The 23793-nt window shown below is 43.4% G+C and overlaps 1 long non-coding RNA gene across 5 annotated transcripts; it reads right to left on the bottom strand.

The window, feature by feature from the left end:
* Positions 1-565: 565 nt before the first annotated feature.
* Positions 566-23376, bottom strand: LOC126075968 (uncharacterized). Of its 5 annotated transcripts, XR_007517376.1 has the most exons (8): positions 23224-23376; positions 22883-22975; positions 21416-21599; positions 20982-21114; positions 19352-19401; positions 19031-19071; positions 14626-14699; positions 566-1555 (listed from the first exon to the last, which is right to left on the bottom strand). It is a non-coding gene; the product is annotated as an uncharacterized LOC126075968 (long non-coding RNA). The 5 variants fall into 5 exon arrangements; XR_007517378.1 differs by lacking the exon at positions 14626-14699; XR_007517375.1 differs by lacking the exon at positions 566-1555 and having other exon boundaries at positions 14335-14699.
* Between the last annotated feature and the right edge of the window lie 417 nt (positions 23377-23793).

The raw sequence follows: 23793 nt of genomic DNA, 5'->3' as shown, positions 1-23793 counted from the left end.
ATTTCTTTAATGATTAATGATGTTGTAAGACTTTTCATGGAAACCCTGGTGGCATAGTGGTTAAGTGCTACAACTGCTAACTGAGAGGTCAGCAGTTCAAATCTGCCAGGCACTCCTTGGAAACTCTATGGGGCAGTTCTACTCTGTCCTATAGGGTCGCTATGAGTCAGAATCGACTCAATGGCAGTGGGTTTGGTTTTTTTTTTTTAAGTCTTTTCATATGCTTATTTGTCATCTCTATATCTTCTTTGATAAAATGTCTGTTCAAGTCTTTTCTGATTTTACATTTCACTTTATACTTCTATAAGGTTTAAAATTTTTACAACTAGCATGCATATCTTTTATAGTTAAAAAAAAAGCTGATTTAAAATATCTCAACCCAGAATACAACAATAATTATAATTTGAACTTTAAACTTAATAGCAGGATATTATGCTGGGGTGAAGGCAAATCCCAATTATATTAAAATAATATATTACATAATATATAAAATATTTGGTTTCCAATCTCAAATGACTAGGAAATTACCTCAAAACCAACTAGGATTTTTATTCTCATAGGTGATTGTATTTGAGTGGTATCATGTAGATTAGGCAAATGAACCTGGCTTCAAATTCCAGCTTTTTTACTTATCAGCTGTATGATCTTGGGAAAATTCTCAGAGCTTCAACTTACTTTGTTAGAAGTCTGATATATTATTTACCTTACAGGTTCACTTTGAGAATTAAATTTGATATCATATTTAACCAGTCAGCACAGTAACTAGCAGGTAGTATGTGCTCTGCAAATATCAGAACTTCTATATCAAAGCAGTTTGAGTGTCTTGACAACTAATTGTTCCCTGTTCAAAATTCAAGCTAAGACTGTATGAAGCACAGGCACAGTATTTTGTAAAGGAACTGTTGAAACCAGTCAAGGCAGGCAACATCCTTTGTAATAACAGAGATTACCAGCCTTCCCCAGTCCTTGATTATTTTTAAAGAATCTGAAAGAGCTCTGGTTTGCTTTGGTTTTGAAAAAAAAAGAAACAGGAAACTTAGGTTGAAAACGGACTCTATTTACCATTTTAGCACATGTTGACTCTTTTTGGAGAACACTCAATATCCTCTGTTGCTCAACCCGCCAAATGGCCTTGCAGAAAGAAGCCCAAGTTACCAGCACAGGTTGGGTTAGAGTTAGTGCAGGATTAATGTTCTGTGTATTTCTAATTAGGGTTATTGTCAAGTTAGGGTTATTGGGTTAATGTCAGGCATAAATGCTGTTTACTGTGTTACACAATGGAAAGAACCTTTGTGACCATCCTCAAAGGTGTCTTTGTTACCTAGTGCTGCTATTAACAGAAATACCACAAATGGGTGGTTTTCACAAACAGAAATATATTTTCTCACAGTTAGTAGGCTAGTAGTCTGAACTCGGGGTGCTGGCTCTAGGGGAAGGCTTTCTCTCTCGGCTCTGGATGAAAGTCCTCGTCTCTTTTGAACTTCTGCTTCTGGGCAATCTTCATGTGGCTTTGCATCTCTCTTCTGCCATCTTTGCTTCTTTCTTCTGTCCTATCCTGCAATTTTTCGATCTTAAAGGTTAAAACACCCAATACTTAAATGGCCTCTTAACATAACAGAGAAAACCCATTCCCAAATGGGATTATAACCACAGGTATAGGAGGGTTTGTTTTTTTTTTTTAAATAGGAGTTAGGATTTATGACACATATTTTGGGGGAACACAATTCAATCCATAACAAAAGCAAACACGGGCTTTAACACATGGCAAGAGAAAGGAACTCGACTCCTGCAGGTTCCTGCCCTTGAATCTATACCCCTTGCTGTTGAGTCTATTCTGACTCATAGCAACCCTATTGGTCAGAATAGAACTGCAAGGGGCCCAAATTTACAGACTACTCCACTCCCTTTGCCTTCACCTTTGTTTCAGCATCCGTGACCTGAGATGGGGGTTATTTGCTCCATAAACTGAATTTTTTAAGATTGCTTTCTGTGTTTTTTTTTTTTTTTTCAATTTTATGTCTCCAGAATCTGGCACAAAGCTGGTACTTAATTAAATATATGTATTTAAATTTAACAGAAAGGAATGAAAGCTTTGCTATCTACAACCACAAACGCCTTATAAGAAGAGCAGGTTCTGCTTCAATGAAAGGTCCTTTTGTTCAGTTGGGCACCCTGAAGGGTCAGAGCCTAGATGGGGGTTGGGGCTTGAGTAAGCTGAATGACTGTGCATAAAAGAGAGAACTTAAGTTCAGGTATGGGCTGGAGGTAGAGTCAGAAGGCTGTGGGGAGGGAGGGAGAGAGAGAGAGCATCTAATGAGATATTATGTAAAGCAAAGCAGCCAAGATATAAAACATCTCCAGGGGCCTGGTGTCAAAAAAGTTTGGTTTGGTTTTCACAGGGATGTCCAACATTCATGTTGAAATTGGAGTTTCAGCAATGTAAATCTGTCCTCAGCATCTAATATCTTTAATAAAGTCTATGCAAAAGGACAAATATTGTGTGAAACCACTATTATAAGAACTCAAAAAAGGTTTAAACACAGAAAAAAACATTCTTTGATGGTTATGAGGGTAGGGAGAGGGGGTATTCACTAACTGGATAGTAGATAAGAATTATCTTAGGTGAAGGGAAGGACAACACACAGTACAGGGCAAGTCAGCATAACTGGACTAAACCAAAAGCTAAGAAGTTTCCTGAACACAACCAGACACTTTGAGGGACAGAGTAGCAGGGGCGAGGGTCTGGGGACCATGGTTTCAGGGGACATCGAGGCTAATTGGCATAATAAAGTTTATTAAGAAAATGGTCTGCATCCCATTTTGGTGAGTGGTGTCTGGGGTCTTAAAAGCCAGCGAGCACCCATCTAAGATATATCAATTGGTCTCAACCCATCTAGAGCAAAGGAGAATGAAGACCATCAAAGACACAAGGAAAATATTAGCCCAAGAGACAGAAAGGGGCACATAAACCAGAAACTCCATTAGCCTGAGACCATAAGAACTAGATGGTGCCTGGCTACCACCAATGACTGCCCTGAGAGGGGACACAACAGAGAGTCCCTGATGGAGCCAGAGAAAGTGGGGTACAGAACTCAAATTCTAGTAAAAAGACCAGACTTACTGGTCTGACTGAAACTGGAGGGACTCCAGAAGACATGGCCCCCAGACTCTCTGTTAGTCCAGAACTGAAACCATTCCTGAAGCCAATTCCTCAGGCAAAGATCATATTGGACTTTAAGACATAAAATGATAATCGCGAAGAGAGTGCTTCTTAGCTCAAGCAGACACATGAGACTAAATGGGCAGCTCCTGTCTGGAGGTGAGATGAGGAGGCAAAAAGGGACATGAGCTGGTTGAATGGACATGGGAAATCCGGGGTAGAAAGGAGGGATGTCCTGTCACATAGTAGGGAGAGCAACTAGGGTCACATAACAATATGTGTATAAATTTTTATATGAGAAACTAACTTGAACTGTAAACTTTCGATTAAGCACAATTTTTTAAAAAAGACAAAAAAAATAAAGTATATGCTTTCAAGTTGCCTTATTAGAGTGAGTTTTCTGTAGAAAACAAGGAGGGGCTGAGTTTTCATCTGGATCAGGACAGAAAGGCTCGACCATTTACTGCATGAGCTAGTTCAGTGGAATTAGGAGTTTGAGGCAGAAGGGACCATAAAAAAGTAAACTTCTGACAGTAAGTTCCCAGGGAATTTGCAGAAATCTTGGATAAAGCCTTTAAACTTCCCTTAGGATATGGATATGGATGTGGTGATTTCTATCTTATCTTATGGTACAGAGAGGTTGTAGCTGACATCTAGGGTACAGAAGGAAGGAAAGAAAGAAAAGAAGGGAAGGACAGAGCAAGAAGATACTCTTCCTACCCTGGAGGCTTCCTGGTCTATTTGAGAGTATAACCTTATGTATATGGAAAGATAGCCAACAATAGAGGAGAGTATAAGAGTCAGCAAAAGGGAATAAATACCAGCATGGGAGTTCAAGAACAGTTCGGGGACAGAAGCAGATATTCTCAAGAAAAAGGCAATCCTTGAACTAGCCCCAAAGAATGGATCTTCTACTTAAAAGAAGTTATTCTTCTTCGATATGAATGTACATTATATGTACATTGTTGTAATTGCCACCCAGTTTGCTCCGACTCATGGTGACCACATGTATAACAAAATGAAATGTTGTCTAGTCCTGTGCCATCTTCAGGATCATTGGTGTGTTTAAGTCCATTGTTGTGGCCATTGTATATGTAAACCAGAGCGATTAAATCAATTCGGACTAATGGTGACCCCACGTAGGTCAGAGTACGACTGTTCTCCGTAGGGTTTTCAGTGGCTGATTTTTTGGAAGTAGATCACCAAACCTTTCTTCCAAGGTGCCTCTGGGTAGATTCAAACTGCCAATCTTTTGTTTAGTAGTAGCTGCAGCTTGCAGTAGCTCTTAACTACTATACCATCAAGGCTCCTACTTTATATGTATGTTGTTGTTGTGTGCTGTCGAGTCGATTCCAATTCATAGAGACCCTATAGGACAAAGTAGAACTGCCCCACAGGGTTTCCAAGGAGCAGCTGGTGGATTTGAACTGCCGACGTTTTAGTTAGCAGCTGAGCTCTTAACCACTATGTCACCAGGGCTCCTTGTATATGTATAAAAAAAAAAAAATTTTATATAAATTATTTATTTTCTCTCCTTATTGGGTTGGAAACCCTGACGGTGTAGTGATTAAGAGCTACAGCTGCTTACCAAAAGGTTGGCAGTTCAATTCACCAGGTGCTCCTTGGAAACTCTATGGGGCAGTTCTACTCTGTCCTATAGGGTCACTATGAGTAGGAATTGACTCCATGGCAATGGATTTGGTTTTTGCTTTTTGTTATTGGGTAGGGGTAGGATAGGTGGGCAGTGGGCTTTGGCTCTGAAATCAAGTGGACTGGGCTCTAAATCCTGGCTCTTCTACCTACTAGTAGACTCTAGGCAAAGTACTGAGGATCCCTAAACTTCAGTTTCTTCACTTGTAAACTGGAGATAATTAAGGTGTCTACCTCGTAGGGCTACTGGGAGATTTAAAAAAAAAAATCTGTAAAAAATGCTTAGCAGAGGGCCTGGCACATGGTAAATTCTCAGTAATGCTCAATAAATGGCAGCCATTATTATATAAGCAATATATGCTTATTGAATACAATTTAGAAAATACAGAGAAAAGTAAATTAAAAACCATCAATAGATCTACCATGTGAAGAAAATCACAGTTAACATGTTGGAGTTTTTTTTTTTTTTTTTTTCAGTCAGTGCATAGTTTGCCTTTTTTTCTTCTTTATATTACCAGACATTCTGGATATGAAATTTAAATCCTAATTTTTATTTAGTTAAGGTGAGAATTTTTTCCATTTTATTATTTTTTTCTACAAAACAGTTTTTAATGACTATGATACATTTAATTGAGTGAACGTATTATAATTTATTTAATCTTCCCTATTGTTAGACATTCGTGTGGCTTCTAGTTTTTTTTCCTATTTAAACTAACTGAGTAATCAACAAGTTTGTACATAAACCTTTCCCTTTCTTTTGTAGTATTTCTTTAGAAACGATTCCCAGAAATGAAATCACTGATGTAGAATGTATGAACAATTTTAATGCTCCTACTTGTTGCCAAAATGATTCTGAAGGCATCTGGAAGAGGCTTCTATTTTCAGACTCTTCCCTTACACCCCCTTTCCTGTTTTATTTTTCCAGGAGAGGGAGGAATATGATTAGCCTGATGCCAGGCACTCATTGGGTCACCTATGCCAGTTGGCAGACTCACCAGGCACAAAGAAGTCTGGAAATAAGTATAAACCAATTGCTGTGGACTTGACTCTGACTCATGGTGACCCTGTGTATGCCAGAGTAGAACTGTGCTCCACAGAATTTTCAATGGCTGATTTTTTTGGAAGCAGATGACCAGGCCTCTCTACTAAGGTGCCTCTGAGTGGAACTGAACTTCTAACTTTTTGGTTAGCAGCTGGGTGAGTTAACCATTTGCACTACCCAGGAACACCAGAAATAGGTATAATTTCTCTTTTTTCAGTCAATCTATTGAATGCTTCCCACCCCAATGCCGAGGGAAAAGCTGACCCAGCGCATGAGCCCTACAGAAGGTCCAGACATGTCCTTTGCTTTCTCTTCTTCCATGTGGCAGGCGGGCTGACCCAAGATTCAGGCTGAGGGAAAGGCAGACCCCTAAGTGTCTAGCTGTGGCTGTGCAGGGCGGTTGTCTGCACAAGAGTTCTGCTTGGAGGTTTGGGGCGTTTAATGATAAAGGTCTTTTTGGCATTGCTCCTTGGGCTTCTGCCTTTCTTGGGGATCCCCGGGGACAGGTGGCTTTGGTCTTAGGTGAGATTTGGGTGCTCTCACACTCTCTGGCTTCATTACCCAAGATTCTCTGGATTGCTAGTGACAGAAAAACCCAATCTAACTACTTAAGGATGGTGGTGGCCTCCCTGGGGGGTGGGCTAGTGGGGTGTTTGCAGTGTTTGCAGATTTCTATGGGGTAAATGCTTCCACCAGGGCTGACTGGAAGCTTCCAACTGTTTAAAAAGCAGTCTGTAAAATTTTTCAAAGTTTAACAATAGCCTTTTGTAAGGCAGAAGGAGCCAGCTCCAGTACACTTGTATGCTGTTGACTCATCAAAAAAACAAAACAAAACAAACCCATTGCTGTCAAGTTGATTCCAATTCATAGTGACCCTATAAAACAGAGTAGAACTGCCCCATAGGGTTTCCAAGGAGTGACTGGTGGATTCAAACTGCGACCTTTTGGTTAGCAGCTGAGCTCCGTTTATTATGATGTTGCTTATTGGTCCAGTTGTAAGGATTTTTGTTTTCTTTATGTTAAGGGGTAATCCACACACTTTAATCTAATTAATATAGTAACTTAATATAGTATACTATATCTTTAATATATATAGCAGTTTAAAATTTTTATGTAGTTATCAAATTGACAACAGCAACTTGAAAGTTTAGATAAAAAGCTTAGGGGGCAGTGAGTTTATGTTAATGGGGGAAGAACAATTCAGAAAAGGAGGGTAAGAATGGTTGCACAGCTTGAAGATTGTAACCAATGTCACTGAATTGTGCATGCAGAGATTGTTGAATTGGTGTATGTTCTGCAGTGTATATTTTCAACAACAATACAATGAATTATCAAATTTTTTATGTAGTTAACTCTGATCTACTTTTCTCTTACAATGAAAACTTTTCTGAATGCTTAAAAATTCCATTTCCCCACACTTCTGTCAGTTTGTCATACTGTGGGGCTTTCGTTTTGCTGTGATACTGGAAGCTATGCCACCTGTATTTAAATACAGGCAGAGTCACACACGGTGTACAGGTTTCAGCTGAGCTTCCAGACTAAGACAGGCTAGGAAGAAGGACCCGGCAGTCCACTTCTGAAAAGCATCAGCCCCTGAAAACCTTATGAATAGCAGCGGAACATCATCTGATATAGTGCGGGAAGATAAGCCCCCCAGGTTGGAAGGCACTCACAAGATGACTGGGGAAGAGCTGCCTCCTCAAAGTAGAGTTGACCTTAATGACGTGGATGGAGTCAAGCTTTCTGGACCTTCATTTGCTGATGTGGCACAAATCAAAATGAGAACAGCTGCAAACATCCATTAATAATCAGAACATGGAATGCAGGAAATATGAATCAAGGAAAACAGGAAGTTGTCAAAGATGAAATGCAATACTTGAAGACTGATATCCTAGATATTCATGAGCTGAAATGGACTGGTATTGGCCATTTTGAATCAGACAATCATATGGTCTACTACGCCGGGAATGAAAAATTGAAGAGGAATGGGGTAGCATTCATGATCAAAATGAACACTTCAAGATTTATCCTGAAGTACAATGCTGTCAGTGATAGAACAGTATCTATACACCTACAAGGAAGACCAGTTAATATGACTATTATTCAAATTCATGCACCAACATTAAGGCCAAAGATGAAGAAATTGCAGGCGTTTTTACCAACTTCTGCAGTCTGAAATTGATTAAACATGCAGTCATGATGTATTGATAATTACTGGTCACCGGAATGTGAAAGCTGGAAAAGAAGAAGGATCAGTAGTTGGCAAATACAGCCTTGGTGACAGAAAAAATGCCGAAGATTGCATGACAGAATTTTGCAAGACCAAAGACTTCTTTGTGGCAAAAAATTTTTTTCAACAACATAAACGGCAACTACACATGTGAACCTCTGCAGACGGAATACACAGGAATCAAATTGACTATGTCTGTGAAAGAGATGACGGAAAAGCTCAAAATCATCAGAACAAGGCCAGGGGCCAACTGTGGAACAGACCATCAATTGCTCATATGGAAGTTCAAGTTGAAGCTGAAGAAAAGTAGAACAAATCCACAAGAGCCAAAGCATGACCTTGAGTATACACCACCTGAATTATAGGCCGTCTCAAGAATAGATCTGAAGCATTGATCACTAGTGACCAAAAAGACCAGACGAGTTGTGGAATGACATCAAGGTCATCATACATGAAGAAAGCAAGAGGTCATTAAAAACACAGGAAAGAAAGAAAAGGCCAAAATGGATGTCAGAAGAGACTCTGAAACTTGCTCTTGAATGTGGAGTAGCTAAAGCAAAGGGAAGAAATGATGAAGTAAAAGAGGTGAAAAGAAGAGTTCAAAGGACGGCTCAAGAGGACAAAGTAAAGTATTATAATGACATGTAAAAAGACCTGGAGATAGAAAAGCAAAAGGGAAGAATACACTTGGCATTTCTTAAGCTGAAAGAACGGAAGAAAAAATTCAAGCCTCGAGTTGCAATATTGAAGGATTCTACAGGGAAAATATTAAATGATGCAGGAAGCATCAAAAGAAGATGAAAGGAATATACACAGTCACTATACCAAAAGGAACTGGTCGAGCTTTAACCATTTCAGGAACTAGCATATGATCAGGAACTGATGGTACTGAAGGAAGAACTCCAAGCTGCACTGAAGACATTGGTGAAAAACAAGGCTCCAGGAATTGAAGGAATACCAATTGAGATGTTTCAAAAAATGGATGCAGTGCTGAAGTGCTCACTCATCTATGCCAAGAAATTTGGAAGACGGATACCTGGCCTATCTACTGGAAGAGACCCATATTTATGCCTAGCCCCAAGAAAAGTAATCCAATCGAATACGGAAACTGTTGATCATTAATATCACATGCAAGAAAAATTTTGCTAAAGATTTAAAAGTGGCTGCAGCAGTACATCGAAAGGGAACTGCCAGAAATTCAAGCTGGATTCAGAAGAAGACATGGAACCAGGGATATCATTGCTGATGTCAGATGGCTCCTGGCTAAAAGCAGAGAATACCAGAAAGATGTTTACCTGTGTTTTATTGACTATGCAAAGGCATTTTACAGTGTGGATCATAACAAATTATGTATATAACATTGCAAAGAATGGGAATTCCAGAAAACTTAATTGTGCTCATGAGGAACCTATACATAGATCAAGAGGCAGTTGTTCAAACGGAACAAGGGAATACTTAGTGGTTTAAAGTCAGGAAAGGTGTGGGTCAGGATTGTATCCTTTCACCATGCTTATTCAGTCTGTATGCTGAGCAAATAATCTGAGAAGCTGGACTATATGAAGAAGGACGGAGCATCAGTACTGGAGGAAGACTCATTAACAACCTGTGATATGCAGATGATGCAACCTTGCTTGCTGAAAGTGAAGAGGACTTGAAGCACTTATTGATGCAAATCAAAGACCACAGCCTTCAGTCTGGGTTACACCTCAACATGAAGAAAACAGAAATCCTCACAGCTGGACCGATAAGCAACATCATGATAAATGGAGAAAAGGTTGACGTTGTCAAGATTTCATTTTACTTGGATCCATAATCAACACCCATTGATTATGAAAATCAAAAGATGCATTGCATTGGGCATACCTGCTGCAAAAGGCCTCTTATAAAGTGTTAAAAAGCAAAGATGTCCCTTGAAGACTAAGGTGTACCTGACCCAAGTCATGGTGTTTTCAATTGCCTCATATGCGTGGGAAAGCTGGACAGTGAATAAGAAAGACGAATTGATTCCTTTGTATTATGGTGTTGGTGAAGAATATTAAATATAGCATGAACTGCCAGAAGAACGAACAAATGTCTTGGAAGAAGTATAGTCAAAAAGCTCCTTAAAGGCAAGGATGGCAAGACTTCGTCTCACATTCTTTGGTCATGTTGTCAGGAGGTATTAGATATCATGCTTGGTAAGGTAGAGGGTCAGCAAAAATGCAGAAGACCCTCAATGAAATGGATTGGCATAGTGGCTGCAGCAATGGGCTCAAGCGTAACAACAATTGTGAGGATGGCGCAGGACCGAGCAGTGTTTCCTTCTCTTGTACACAGGGTTGGTATGAGTTGAAGATGACTCGGAGGCATCTAACGACAGGAAGAACAACCAAAGTTTTAATATATGATTCATTTTATCTATTTCCTATTTTCCTTTGGCTTGATATTTTTGTATTCGTTTTCTTAATCGATTTGTAATTTATCACTGTGTGTGGGGTGAGCTGAGCATCCAAACTGGTTATTTTTTCCAAACAATTAATACTTATTGAAGTCTTCCCTTCTACACTGATTTGTAAAGATACAATAGACAGACTTTTGATCTCTGGAGAGGTGAAGTAGGGGGTTGTCGAAGGGAGCCTGGAGTTGCCCAGTTTAGGGAATTCAGTTTGGGAAATGGTGGGGAAGCGGTGAAGTGTAAGATATTAGTGAAGGGGGTGGATTTTTCTGAAACAAAGTATTTGTGTAGCGTAATGATTCTTAATCAAGAATGGACATACCAATTGACTGGGGAGTTTTAAAGAAATACCCATTTCTGGACCTCTCCATTAATAGGTTTGATATGGGGCTGGAGTTCATCTATTTTTTAAAAGCTCCCCAGGCAAACTGTCGAAGATAAAACTAGTCAGATCCACAGGGAGCAGATTGAGAGGGAAACCAATGCCAAGCTGAATTGTTTTTTATGCCTTTTTTTTTTTTCTAAATTGTGGTAAAAACGTAGGTAACAAAACATTGGTCATTTCAACAATCTCCACACGTACAGTTTGGTCTGTCCATCGTGCTACCCAACCATTGCTATTAACCGTTTCCAAATTTTTCCATCACCCATAACAGGAGCTTAAGAATCCCTGGTGGTACAATGGTTAAGTGCTCAGCTGCTGATCAAAAGGTACCAGTGGTTTGGATCCACCAGCCACTCCACTGGAGAAAGATATGGCAGCCTGCTTTTGTAAAGATTACAGCCTTGGAAACCCTATGGGGCAGTTCTACTCTGTCCTGTCGGGTAGCTATGAGTTGAAATAGACTCAACGGCAATGTATTTGGGTTTTTAGCAGAAGCTCAGTCAGTGTTATGTCTTCCTTTCCACCGCCTGCCTCGCTGAATGTAGTTGTAGGTCCAGGAAGCCTCTGACCTCTGAGGGTAGAGTAGAAACAGCATGGACTTTGGACTCAAGCCGTCGTGAGTTTCAATCTCATTTTTACCACTTGTAGTCTGTGTTATCTGGGGCAGGTCATTGGTTCTCTGAGTCTCACTTTCCAGGCTTAAACAAACTTAGCATTTGCTTAATAGGGTTGCAATGATTCAATGGGAAATCAAGTATAAAACACCTGGCTCAGCATCTGACACATAAATTAATTCTCCGCCTTCCTCTTGAATGATTCTTTGGCCCTTGTCTTTTAGTCTACCTCGTAGCTGCCTTTCGGATGAACTGATATAAGACATTTCCAGAGAAAACATGAAAATGCTTGTCAGAATGAGAACCAGAAAGAGAGCCGAGCGTTGTTTAATCCACCGGTTTTGGAAACCTTCCAAGAGGCTGTACCCTTCAGGAGAGGAACTCTTCTTCCTTAGAGAAAGTCAGAGGAGCTTTGAACTTCACAAAGGTCTGGCCTTCATAGCTTGGCAAAGGTAAAATTTGGCTCCAATACATGGCCCCTCAGCTTAGTCGCTAAGATAATCCCAGCCCCTGGGCAGCTTAGCCTATGAACCCAGAAGGCCAGCTGTTATGAAACCAACACAGCTTAGTCATCTTCAGGAAAGAAAATTCTTCATGCAAATCAATTCTCAGAGCAAAGAATCTCTTTTCTTGAGGATGGAAAATACCATTCCTTCCCAGGAGAGGCACCTGCCTTAACTTCATATTATTGATATTCATTCAGCCATCTGACAAATATTTATTGATATTATTTCTATTTGACAACTACTTTGGCCTTTTTTTTTGGACTTGGCCTCTACACGGTAATCATTCAAAACCAATTTTACATACTGCCCTGGGTATGACAAGTTGACACCAAATATTTGAGACTGGGTGCCGTTTAATATTCCTTAGAAGTCATCCAACCAAGAGGCAGTAAGGACTGGCGGCAAGAGGGAGGGGGTTGGAATAAGACACCCGTGACTTTCTCAAACCCTGACTCTTGATAGGGATGAGCTGTGTGACTTTAGGCGAATGGCTAAAACACTCTGGGCCTCAGCCTTGTTTTTCTGTAAAGTGACAACAATGCCTTTCTTACTCCAAAGCTAGCGCTCTCTCCCCTGAAAAGAGCATTTGCTTGGGTGCATAGGAGGGAAGAGTTCACTCAGCCCAGAAGATGGGAACTTGCATGGCGCCAGAGAGGAGAGAGTGAGAGATAACTAGGACATGGAGGGGGGGCCTTCTACTCAATCACACCTCAAAAGACCAGGCTTCAGGGCAGGTGTCTTGAAAGTCCCTGGATGATAACAAGGCTTGCGGTACAGAGAAAATGAGAACAAGAATCACTGGAACTGAGTTGAATGTCTCCTATGGGAAGAGAGTTCTTCCCTGCTGCAGTTTCATTGGACATCAGAGAAATAAATCAAGAGAAGGACGGTACTGTTTTCACTTGAAGAAGACAGGGCTTAATTTAGATAAGCATACTGATTCCTCACTGTGAGAAGGGTATAAGATCACGCAAGGAGACTCCAGGGAGTCTCCTTATTGAGACTTGAAATGTCCTGGCTGACAGAGGCTCAGAGGGGGGTTCATTAGTGGCACTCAATCTCTTCCACATACTGGACAAGTCTCCTGAATTACTGTGACAGTCACCGTGGTTGCAAGTTTACTGGTGACCTCCTAGTTCCCTCACTCCCACCCACCTTCCTCTAGGCAGAAACCTTTTCAGAGGCTAATCTGTGTTTCAAAAAAAAAAAAAAAAAAAAGCAGTCTCCAAATTCTGGCTACTGGGTCTCCCAGGTGATATTCCCAAACTGATGAGGATACTGGGCCCAGAGCCCCTTCCCCTGAGGGGTCCCTGCCAGACATAGGATTAATAAAATGAAGGGACCCAGGGAGTAGATCAGAAGTCACAGAATCTGGTCTGCTGGACCTCCTTTCTAACTGTTTGAAGGTTGAGGAATTCAACCAAAGCGGTATTATATTTCATTTATATACAATTCTGGTATCGCTTTAAGACCTAAGGATTTTCAGAGCAAAGGCCACTGTAAAGAAACAATAAGTCTCCAGTGCAGCTAAGCGTCAAGGAATAACCAGGAGTTAATGGTTGGGCAGCACAAATGGTTAAGGTTGGTAGTTTGAAAGGCTACGGCATTGAAAACCCAATGGAGCAGTTCTACTCCGCACAGATGGGGTCGCCATGAGTCGGAATGGACTCAACGGCAACTAACAACAATAGTTAGGGAGGTCCCTGAGTGGCACAAACAAAAAATTAAAGCCAAGAAAACCCTATGGAACAGTTCTACTCTATAATACGTGGGGTTGCCATGAGTTGGATTCGACATATTCGGTTTTTTTGTTTCATTTTTTATATTTTGGAATGGTTAGGGACACGAGCCTATGCAGGACTCAGTTCACCAAATAGTTACTGAGCTCTTACTAGGTGTCAGGTCTTGTGTTGGATACCGGGTGGTGGTGGTAGAGGGAGACATACAAAGACAACAGTGATAATGACAGTGATGATAATGACAGCCAACGTACAAGGGCTGACTATGTGCCAGGCATTATGCTTATTCATTTAGTCGATAAATAATAGTGGCTCAATAAATACTTGCTGAATGAATTGCTCACTCGCCGCAGCCACACTTGCCTCCTCTCTCCTCTCATGTACCTTGTGCGCTTCGCATTTGCTCTTTTCTCTGTCTGAAAGGCTCCTTTTCCAGATATTTGCTTCTGACTCTTTCACTTTTTTCAGGCCTTTACTCAAATGTCACCTTCTCAGTGAGGTCTCCCCAGCTACCTTATCTAAAATAGCTATTCCCCACACCAACCCCACGCCCTTCCTATCCCTCCTTCCCCACTTTACTTTTTCCCCTTAGCTCTTAGTACTATCCTGCATACTGCATTTTTCTAATGTGCTTATTGCCTGCTCCCTCGGCTAGTGTGAGAACTCCACGAAGTCAGGGATTTTGGACTGTTTTAGTCACCCCTGGGGTTGCCTTGGGAGTCCCTGGGTGGCTCAAACAGTTTGCGCTTGATTACTAACTGCCAGAAATTCAAGCTGGATTCACGAGAGAACATGGAACCGGGAATATCATTGCTGACGTCAGATGGATCCTGCTGAGAGCAGAGAACACCTGGAAGATGTTTACCTGTGTTTTATTGACCATTCCAGGCCTTTCTTCCGTGGTACCACTGGGTGGGTTTGGTCTGCTGGACTTATTTCCTTGAAACACAGTAATGATAACCGCTTACATGTTATAATGATCTTTTTCATATTCCTTACTTCCTGTGAAGCCTGTGAAGTGTTCATCCTACGTAAATGAGGAAAGTGAGGCCTAGAAAGGTTCCCTGAGTCATACAACCTCCCAAACAGGATCAACCCAATCCATATCGTTGGCACTCTCTCTCATTCTGAGGAACCCAAATCCTGAAGTGACTAATGGAGAATGGGTGGTCAGGGCCTAGATTTTCCTGGAGAAGGAGGCAGTTGGGACTTCTAGACTGGAGGGCTGGGGAGAAGAGATTGAACAAAGAACAAAGGGTTGCAGGTGGCTGTCGGGTAAGGACTGAAGCAGGGAGAGAGAGGTTTAGGAAAATCTAGGGTGGGGAGGTATAATCCTCTCCCCCATTTCCACCCCCCCACCACATTCCTTGTCATTCGGTTTGTTTCTAATAAGGAATTAAGGGAGGTTTTTGAGCAAGGCAGTATTATAGCTACTTCTCCACCCCATTTATTTGGGAATCTATTATGTCCTTAAACCCAAACCAAACCCTTTGCTGGTGAGTCAATTATGACTAACGGTGACCCCTTTATGACAGAATAGAACTGCTCCATAGGGTTTTCTTGGCTATAATCTTTAAGGAAGCAGAATGCCAGGCCTTTTTTCTGTGATGCCACTGGGTGGGTTCGTATCATCAATCTTTAGATCAGTAGTTGGGTGCAAACTTTTTGCACCACCAAGGGAACTATAATGTCCATATACTCTTTATATTTTTTTGGTTAATTTAGCAACATATACTTAAAGTGTGTTATCTGAATCTATCATAAAACACTTCATTTGCATACAGTACCCGCTTCTGCTAAACTTTCAAATCTTTGAGACTTTCTCAAAACCTCTTCCCCCTAAAGAGTAGACTGCTTGGCACGTGCAGGGTGCTGAAAATTAGGAGTCTAGTATTCTAATCATGTACTATCATATCCATCCATCCCTCCATCCCTCCATCCCTCCATCCCTCCATCCCTCCATCCATCCATCCATCCATCCATCCATCCATCATCCATCCACCCACCCACCCACCCATCTGTCATGGATTGAATTGTGTCCCCCCAAAATATGCATCAGCTTAGCTAGGCCATGTGTATTATGTGACTGTCTACTATATGTGCTGTAAATCCTACCTCTATGACGTTAATTAGGCAGGATTAGAGGAGGTTATGTTAATGAGGCAGGACTTGACCTACAAGATTAGGTTGTGTCTTAAATCATTTCTTTTGAAATATAAAAGAGAGAAGCAAGCAGAGAGACATGGGAACCTCATACCACCAAGAAAGCAGTGCCAGGAGCAGAGTGTGTCCTTTGGACTCAGATTCCCTGCGTTGAGAGGTTCCTCAGCTGGGAAGATTGATGACAAGGACCTTCCCCCAGAGCTGACAGAGAGAGAAAGCCTTCCCCTGGAGCTGGCACCCTGAATTCAGACTTCCAGCCTCCTATACCGTGACAGAATAAATTTCTCTTTGTCAAAGCTATCCACTTGTGATATTTCTGTTATAGCAGCACTAGATGACTAAGACACTATGCATTCATCCATCCACCCACCCACCACCCATCCATCTACCTATCTACCCCCCCCACTCATCCACTCATCCACTCACCCACCCATCCACCCATCCATCCATCAATCCATCCTATACTGAGTACCTCCTACAATCCAGACAAACTGCCTGGAGCTAGGAATAAAAAAGAAACAGATCACAGTCCCTTTCCTCAGAGCTCCCAGTCAAGTTGGGATGAAAAAGTAAAAAAGCAGTTACTATACATTGTGACAAATTCTATGAATCACCAGGGAGCTGGGGAATTAACAAGGAGGGGTACTTTATCAAGGTAGGGCAGGAACAGGGTATAAGAAACCCAGTTACTGAGAGAATATGGCAAATTGGGGAAATTACAGGAAAGCTCAGTTTGGCTAAACATAGGGGAGAAATGGATTAGAAGGAGAATGAGGCTAGAGAGAGAAGGCGGGACCAGATTACGAAGGGTTTTTTCTTTATCTTTTTTATGTCATGCTAAGACAGTGATTCTTATATTGTTTTCTGCCTACAATAGACCCAAAAGGATGAAACGTATAGTCCATCAGCAGCATGGTAACGAGGAGCAGCTGAGTGGGCACAATGCCAACTTCAGGTTCGGATATAGCCTTGCCCCCTCATTACCAGGTGTTTTAGTCATCTAGTGCTGCTATAACAGAAATTCCACAAGTGGGTGGCTTTAACAACCAGAAATTGGTTTTCTTTTTTTTTTTTTTAGGAGGCTAGAAGTCCAAATTCAGGGCACAGGCTGTAGGGGAAGCCTCTCTTTCTCTGTTGGCTCTGGAGGAATGTCCTCGTCTCTTCTGAGCTTCTGCTCCTGGGTGATCTTCCTGTGGCTTGGCATCTGACTTACCCCCTCTACTCGCTTGTTTAATCTCTTTCATATCTCAGAAGAGGTTGACTCAAGATATACTCTAAACTAATCCTGCCTCATTAACATAACAAAGACAGCCATTCCAAATGGGATTATAACCACAGGCATAGAGGTTAGGATTTACAGTACATATATTTGGGGGACACAATTCAATCCATAACACCAGGTTAAGATTCATGATTTTTATTAAGGGTATGGATTTCATCTGAAGGCTGTATGGTCTTGTGTAAGTTACTTTAACACCCTAGGCCTAGTTTTCGTACCTATAAATTTGTGCGCTAGCTGATAGCGTGAGCTTTAGGACCTGATGTCCACCATACTTGAGCTGTGTTACCTTGGATAAATTGTCCATCCTCCTTAAGCCTGTGTCCTCATGGGAAAACTGGATCAATACTAACTGTGGTGCCTACATCAAAAGTTCACTGATAATGAATGAGGTAATGCATGTAAAGCTCCTGGCATAGTATGTAGCATACAATAAAACCAAAAACCAAACCCACTGCCATCGAGTCGATTCTGACTCATAGCGACCCTATAGGACAGAGTAGAACTGCCCCATAGAGTTTCCAAGGAGCGCTTGGTGGATTCGAACTGCCAGCCTCTTGGTTAGCAGCCATAGCACTTAACCACTACTCCACCAGGGTTTCCAGCATACAATAAGTGATCAATAAATGTTAATGATCATGAAGGTAATGTGGTACTGCAGCTCCCTTGCAGCCTAACGGTGTTAGCAATCATCAGCTCATTGCCATCACCATCACCATCATCACCATGACCATCATCAGCATGATACTGAAGTTCTGGGAGGCCATTGCTCACTGGATTCCTCCCCTTTACTGTCTTCCCTTGTGGTTGTCTTATGAAAGGGAAGGCAAGACTTTGTCTCACATACTTGGATAGGTTATCAGGAGGGACCAGTCCCTGGAGAAGGACATTGTGCTTAGTCAAGTAGAGGGCCAGCAAAAAAGAGGAAGACCCTTGATGAGATGGATTGACACAGTGACTGCAACCATGGGCTCAAACATAATAAAGATTCTGAGGATGATGCAGGGCCAGGCAGTGTTTCGTTCTGCTGTACATATGGTTGCTACGAATCAGAACCACCTCGAGGGCACCTAACAACATCATCATTGTCATCATCATCATTGTTGAGACCACTTTGTGTATAGCGTCAAACTGGGCCAAAGGAGGACAGATACAGGTAAACCATTGTTTAGCACCCTGTAGCGTACAAAGGGAGTCCCTGGGCAGTGCAAATGGCTAAACACTCGACTGTAAAGGAATTTTCAGTGGTTCTAATCCACCCAAGGGTGCCGCAGAAGAAATTCCTGTAGATCTGCTTCCAGAAAACGCTGCCATTGAAAACTCTCTGCAGCATAGTTCTACTCTGACACACATGGGTCGCCATGAGTTGGATTCAACTCGATGGCAGTTGGTAGCTTACAAAACCCTTTCATGTGCATTATCACCTCATAAACAAACAACAAAAAAAAACAGACTCAATTGCTGTCAAGTAGATTCCAACTCATCGTGTGACACTATAGGACACAGTAGAACTGCCCCATAGGGTTTCCAAGGCTGTAATCTTACAGAAGTGGATTGCCACATTTTTCTTCCGTGGAGTGGCTGGTGGGTTAGAACTGCTGACCTTTCACAGTTAGCAGCGAAGCACTTAACCACTATGCCACCGCCTTTATCACCTGATACCACCCTGGAATAAGAGGCTGAAAGGCAGACTTATATCACACAGTCGGATAAAGTGGCATTGACATGCAAAACCATTTTATATTCACAAGTAATATCAACATGCCTTCCTGAGCCCCCATGTCCTCCCCTCATGCCATCCCTGGGTTTTACCCATCCCTCAGTTCACCTCAGAAAACCCAGGGTGACAGCTGAGCACATTTCTTAGGACTGCAAAAACAAGCAGAAAGGTGATTGTTTTAAAAGCAGTAACAAGATGTTCCAAATCAAAATGTTTCATACCCATTCCACAGCCAAGCAGTGCCCCAGCTGGGATGTGGACCCACCTCTTCTACATTGAAGCCCCATCTCCTTCCTCTAGTACCTGCAGCTCTAGCATTTGGAGTTGGGGAGCTCCGGGGGGAGGAGGTGTGAACCCCAGAGGCTGGGAGGGGCGGTCCTAGCTCTCTAGAGCTAAGCTATAAAGGAAGGTCCCACCTCTAACACGCACCTGGTTTGAAGTGCATTCAGGCCTCTGCCATCTCTGGGGGCCTTCTTAACCTGGAACACGATAGGAGCAATCAACATTAATTGTTGTTGTTAGGTGCCATCGAGTCGGTTCTGACTCATAGGGACCCCATGTACAACAGAATGAAACACTGCCCGGTCTGCGCCTTCCTTACAATATGAATGGGGGCTTTCTATTTAGCCAGCCTGACTGAAACGTGAAAAACAAAGTGCATCAGGATTACAAAGCTCTACCTGATAATTTATGGGCCATGTAGTCCGAGGATGGGAGCCCTGGGGGCACACTGGTTAAGCCCTCAGCCGCGAACCTAAAGATTGGGAACCCACCAGCTGCTCCACAGGAGAAAGATGTGGCAGTCTGCTCCCATAAAGATTTGGAAACCCTGTGGGGCAGTTCTACTCTGGCCTATAGGTTCGCTGTGAGTCTGAACGGACTCGATGGCAATGAGTTTGGTTTGGTGCAGTCCCAGGGCCGTTCGGAAGCAGAAGCTGAGGAAAGAAATGCTTCTGGCTTCTCCTCTTCTCCACCTACGTTCCTGACCACCACGCACTCTTTAGGGAGCAGGAAAAGGGGATAAAAAAAAAAAGAGGAGAGGAAATCAGGAGGAAAAAGGAGAAGAGAAGCTTTCTCTAGTGCATGCCAGTGCAGAAAATGGGGTGGGAAAATGAGAATCCCCCAGAAGGGTCGGTCCCTTCTTGCCCTAGAAGCTGCATTTCCACAACTACTCCCTCATCCTCTGGGTACAACCAAACCACTAAGAGGAACCACCCTTCCGAGGGAAACACTGCCTGCTTTTTTCAGTTAAAAGCCTTGTAGTCTGTGGTTTGTAAGCCACACGTGGTGCTGGAAGCTCCCAGAAATAAGGATGAAAGAAAATCATTTAAATCTGGTCATAGAAGCTCTGTGCAGCTACACTTTCACTTACTGACTCTGCAAATTATGTTGGAAGTTAGCTACACTTTATTCCCCGAGTCTTATATCATAGGTTGTCTCTCATTTAATCCTCACAACAACCCTGTGAGATTAATTCTTATTACCCCCATCTTACAGATGAAGATACTGAGGTTCAGAAAGGTCTGAGGCCCAGCCAGTTGTGGAGCTGAATCTGAAATCAAGTCAGAGCCTGTGTCTTAAGGACTATACTTTACAACCTCCCGGAGAAAAAGGGTGAGGGGCAAACACTGAAAACAGCTACAGTCCCCTCCCCCTGCCCCGCCCCTTACTCCTTTAAAAAGTGGAGAAACCTTCCACTCTAAAGCTGTCTGAAAGAGCTTACACAAATTTAAATATTTTTTATAACAATCAGATGACTTTTGCTCAAGAAATATATTACTCTCATAATAAGAAAGGTTTGTAGAGATACACTTTTCAGAAGCGGTGGCCCTGAAACCCAGAGAGGAGGCTAAGGACACTTCTCGAGGTCACACCATTAGTTTGGTGGCAGAAATAAAGCTTAAAAATCAGGGCTCCCCGCTCCCTGGCCAAAGCTTGGCTGGGCCCCATCAAGCTGCTTTGCAAAGTGTCACTGCTTCTGCCCCTATCAGGGATGACTGCTTGAAGGAGGGTGGTCTCTTTTTGTGAGCTAGAGCTTTTAGACACTATTTAAACTTACCGGTTTTTAAATAATGTCCTCCAATCAGCTTCCGATAAGTTAGTCCTCTGCCATCTCCTCCGGGCTGTTTAACCAGGGGGCTCCTGCTACAGCTCCAGATGTTTGGCGAAAGTAGGGACATCCCTTTGTCTCTCTGTGAAGCAGATGACTATATTTCATAATTTGCTCTGACCTCCAACCCTAAGAGCAACTCCTCTGCTTGCCTAGCTGACATCTAAGGCCCTCCACAATCTGGACCCACCCCACCCAGGTCATCCCTTTCTTCCCTAGGTCGCAGCAGCACACACTCATCACACCAGACAGGTCTCCTGAGCTCATCCCATTTCGGCAGCAGAAGTATCCTTCCTTCTCTCCTCCTGTGCAAGTCCATTACCTAAAGCTTTCCCCGTGTGTTGTTATTGTTGTTAGGTGCCCTTGAGGCGGTTCCAACTTACCGGGACCTTATGTATAACAGAAAGAAATGTTGCCCAGCAGCCCTGGGCCATCCTCACAATTGTTGCTATGGTTGAGCCCACTGTTGCAGCCACTGTGTCAATCCACTTTGTTGAGGGTCTTCCTCTTTTTTGATGATCCTCTGCTTTACCAAACATGATGTCCTTCTCTAGGGACTGGTCCCACCTGATAACACATAAGGGGCATTCTGGCTGTACTTCTTCTACCCCAATGGTTTGCTTTCCCATATCCCTTTATACTTGATATTCTCAACATGTATAGCCCTTAAAACGTCTCTGTACGTTTCTCCAAATGTAATGCAGGTTCCTTGAGGGAAGGCACACACTTTCATTCACTCACTAGAGATTTTAAAAGCACTTTATAAGGTGAGATATCAAGAGAAATATAAGCGGTAGTTGTTTCCTGTCCTCAAGAAGGGGAGACTCTAGTAGTTAGTAGACATCTGTCTGGCAAATAGTGGGCCCTCAACCAAGGTTTGCTATATTTAACGATATATATAACTACTCCATAACGTTTTCAATGGCTGATTTTTGGAAGTAAGTCATCAGGCCTTTCTCCTGAGGTGCTTCTGGGTAGGCTTGAACCTCCAACCTTTTCAGCTAGCAGCTTATCACAGTTCTACCCTGACACACGTGGAGTTGCCATGAGTCAGAACCAACCGAACGGCTACTGGTTTGCCTTTTTTTTTCTTGTTGACATATACAATGCCTCTTATTGCAATTGTTCGGAACCCTGGTGGCTCAGTGGTTAAGAGCTACGGCGGCTAACCAAAAGGTCAGCAGTTCGAATCCACCAGCTGCTCCTTGGAAACCCTATGTAGGGCAGTTCTACTCTGTACTACAGGGTTGCTATGAGTCAGAATTGACTTGTCCAAAATGCTTTTTTTTTTTAATTGCAATTATTTGCTGTTTCTATGTCCCACGGGTGCTATCAAGTGGTGTTATAGAGAATGCATCTTGAAAGAGGTGTCACTGAAACTAGGACTTAAGGACAGAGAATTTTTTAATTATTATCAAAATTGGGAGGTTATCTGCAGAATAAACAGTATCCCTACCACACCACACTTCCCTAGGCACGGCAGGGTGCCAGGAAGACACCAGGTACAGCGAAAAAGCTGCCCAGTGCAGTGCAGCTCTGACCCTGCTCGAATTAGCTTTAGCGACAACCGGCAAGTTGCTTAACTTCCCTGGGCCCCACTTTCCATTCCATTCCGAAGTGATTAGGTGGCAGAGACTTGAGAAAGACCAGGGTTCAAATCATGACTGTGTATGATCTTGAACAAATCAGTTGGGGGTGCGGGGCTTAGCCTCAGTTTTCTTATCCTATAAATTGGATAAAATAATTCCTACCATACAGGGTTTTTGTGAGGTTTTTAAGGTCCTGTAAATTGCTAAACACGGTGCCTGCAATTATTATGTTTCTTTCTACAAAAGTAGGGAGTGACAAACCTTAATCTGCCTCCTTTCAGTGCGGCTGCCGGTGGTTTCCCAGCATAGCACACTGTCTTGTCCATAGTATGGGCTGATGACAGACTGCATGACCTCCAAAGAGAAGAAAGGGCTTCAGAAAAAACTAACTCGGATGCCGAATAAAAGTGTTCCCTTGAACAGACTTAATGCAGCGCAAGGATCTTCGGTAATTCTTTCCAAACATGCCTCAGAAGCGGACTAGTTTTTAGGCAGTTCTTTCCGCCTCCAAACCCAGGGAAAAAGACAGGGACCACCCCCGTGGAGGGCTTGGTGGGTGGGCTAGACCTGGGGGAATGGGAGGCTTGTCCCAAACGCCTTACTTCCATTCCCCCGGGGCTGGGCTCCTCGGATGTCCCCACTTCGTTTCCTCTCTCTGCACAGGGCGCGGGGGGCTTGTACACCGCCTGTTGCGCAGGGTCATTCCGGGCTCTCGTCCCTCTGGCCCCGCCCGGGTGCCCCCGCCCCTGTAGACCCGGTCCCCTTCCCTCAGCCGCCTCCCGCCCGCCCCGGCCTCCGTAGACCCGCCTGGCCACCACCCTCCCCTAGGGCCACCTCGGCCGCCCGCCCTGGTGCCCGCAGGCTCCGCCCGGCCGCCCGCTCCCTCGGCGGCCCCCCCACCTCGACCTCCTGTCCCGGCCCCCGGGGACCCGCCCGGCCGCCCCGCTCCCCTCGGCTGTCTCCCCCACGTCGCCCTCCTGTCCCGGCCCCCGAGGACCCTCCCGGCGGCCCCCTCGGACTCCCCGGGTGCCCGCGGGCCCCGCCCCGGGCCCGGCCCTCCCTCTCCAGGGTCGTGGCGGCAGGGAGGAGGGGCCGCCCGGCGGCCCCGGCGTGCGTGGCAGGCTCGCCCGGCTCGGCCTCCCTTCCCGGGAGGCGGGGTCGGCGCCGCGGCG

Source organism: Elephas maximus, chromosome 4, assembly GCF_024166365.1.
Source record: "Elephas maximus indicus isolate mEleMax1 chromosome 4, mEleMax1 primary haplotype, whole genome shotgun sequence".
Taxonomy (NCBI): Eukaryota; Metazoa; Chordata; class Mammalia; order Proboscidea; family Elephantidae; genus Elephas; species Elephas maximus.
Note: the sequence above shows the minus strand (reverse complement) of the source record. Positions and strands in the feature narration are given on the sequence as shown.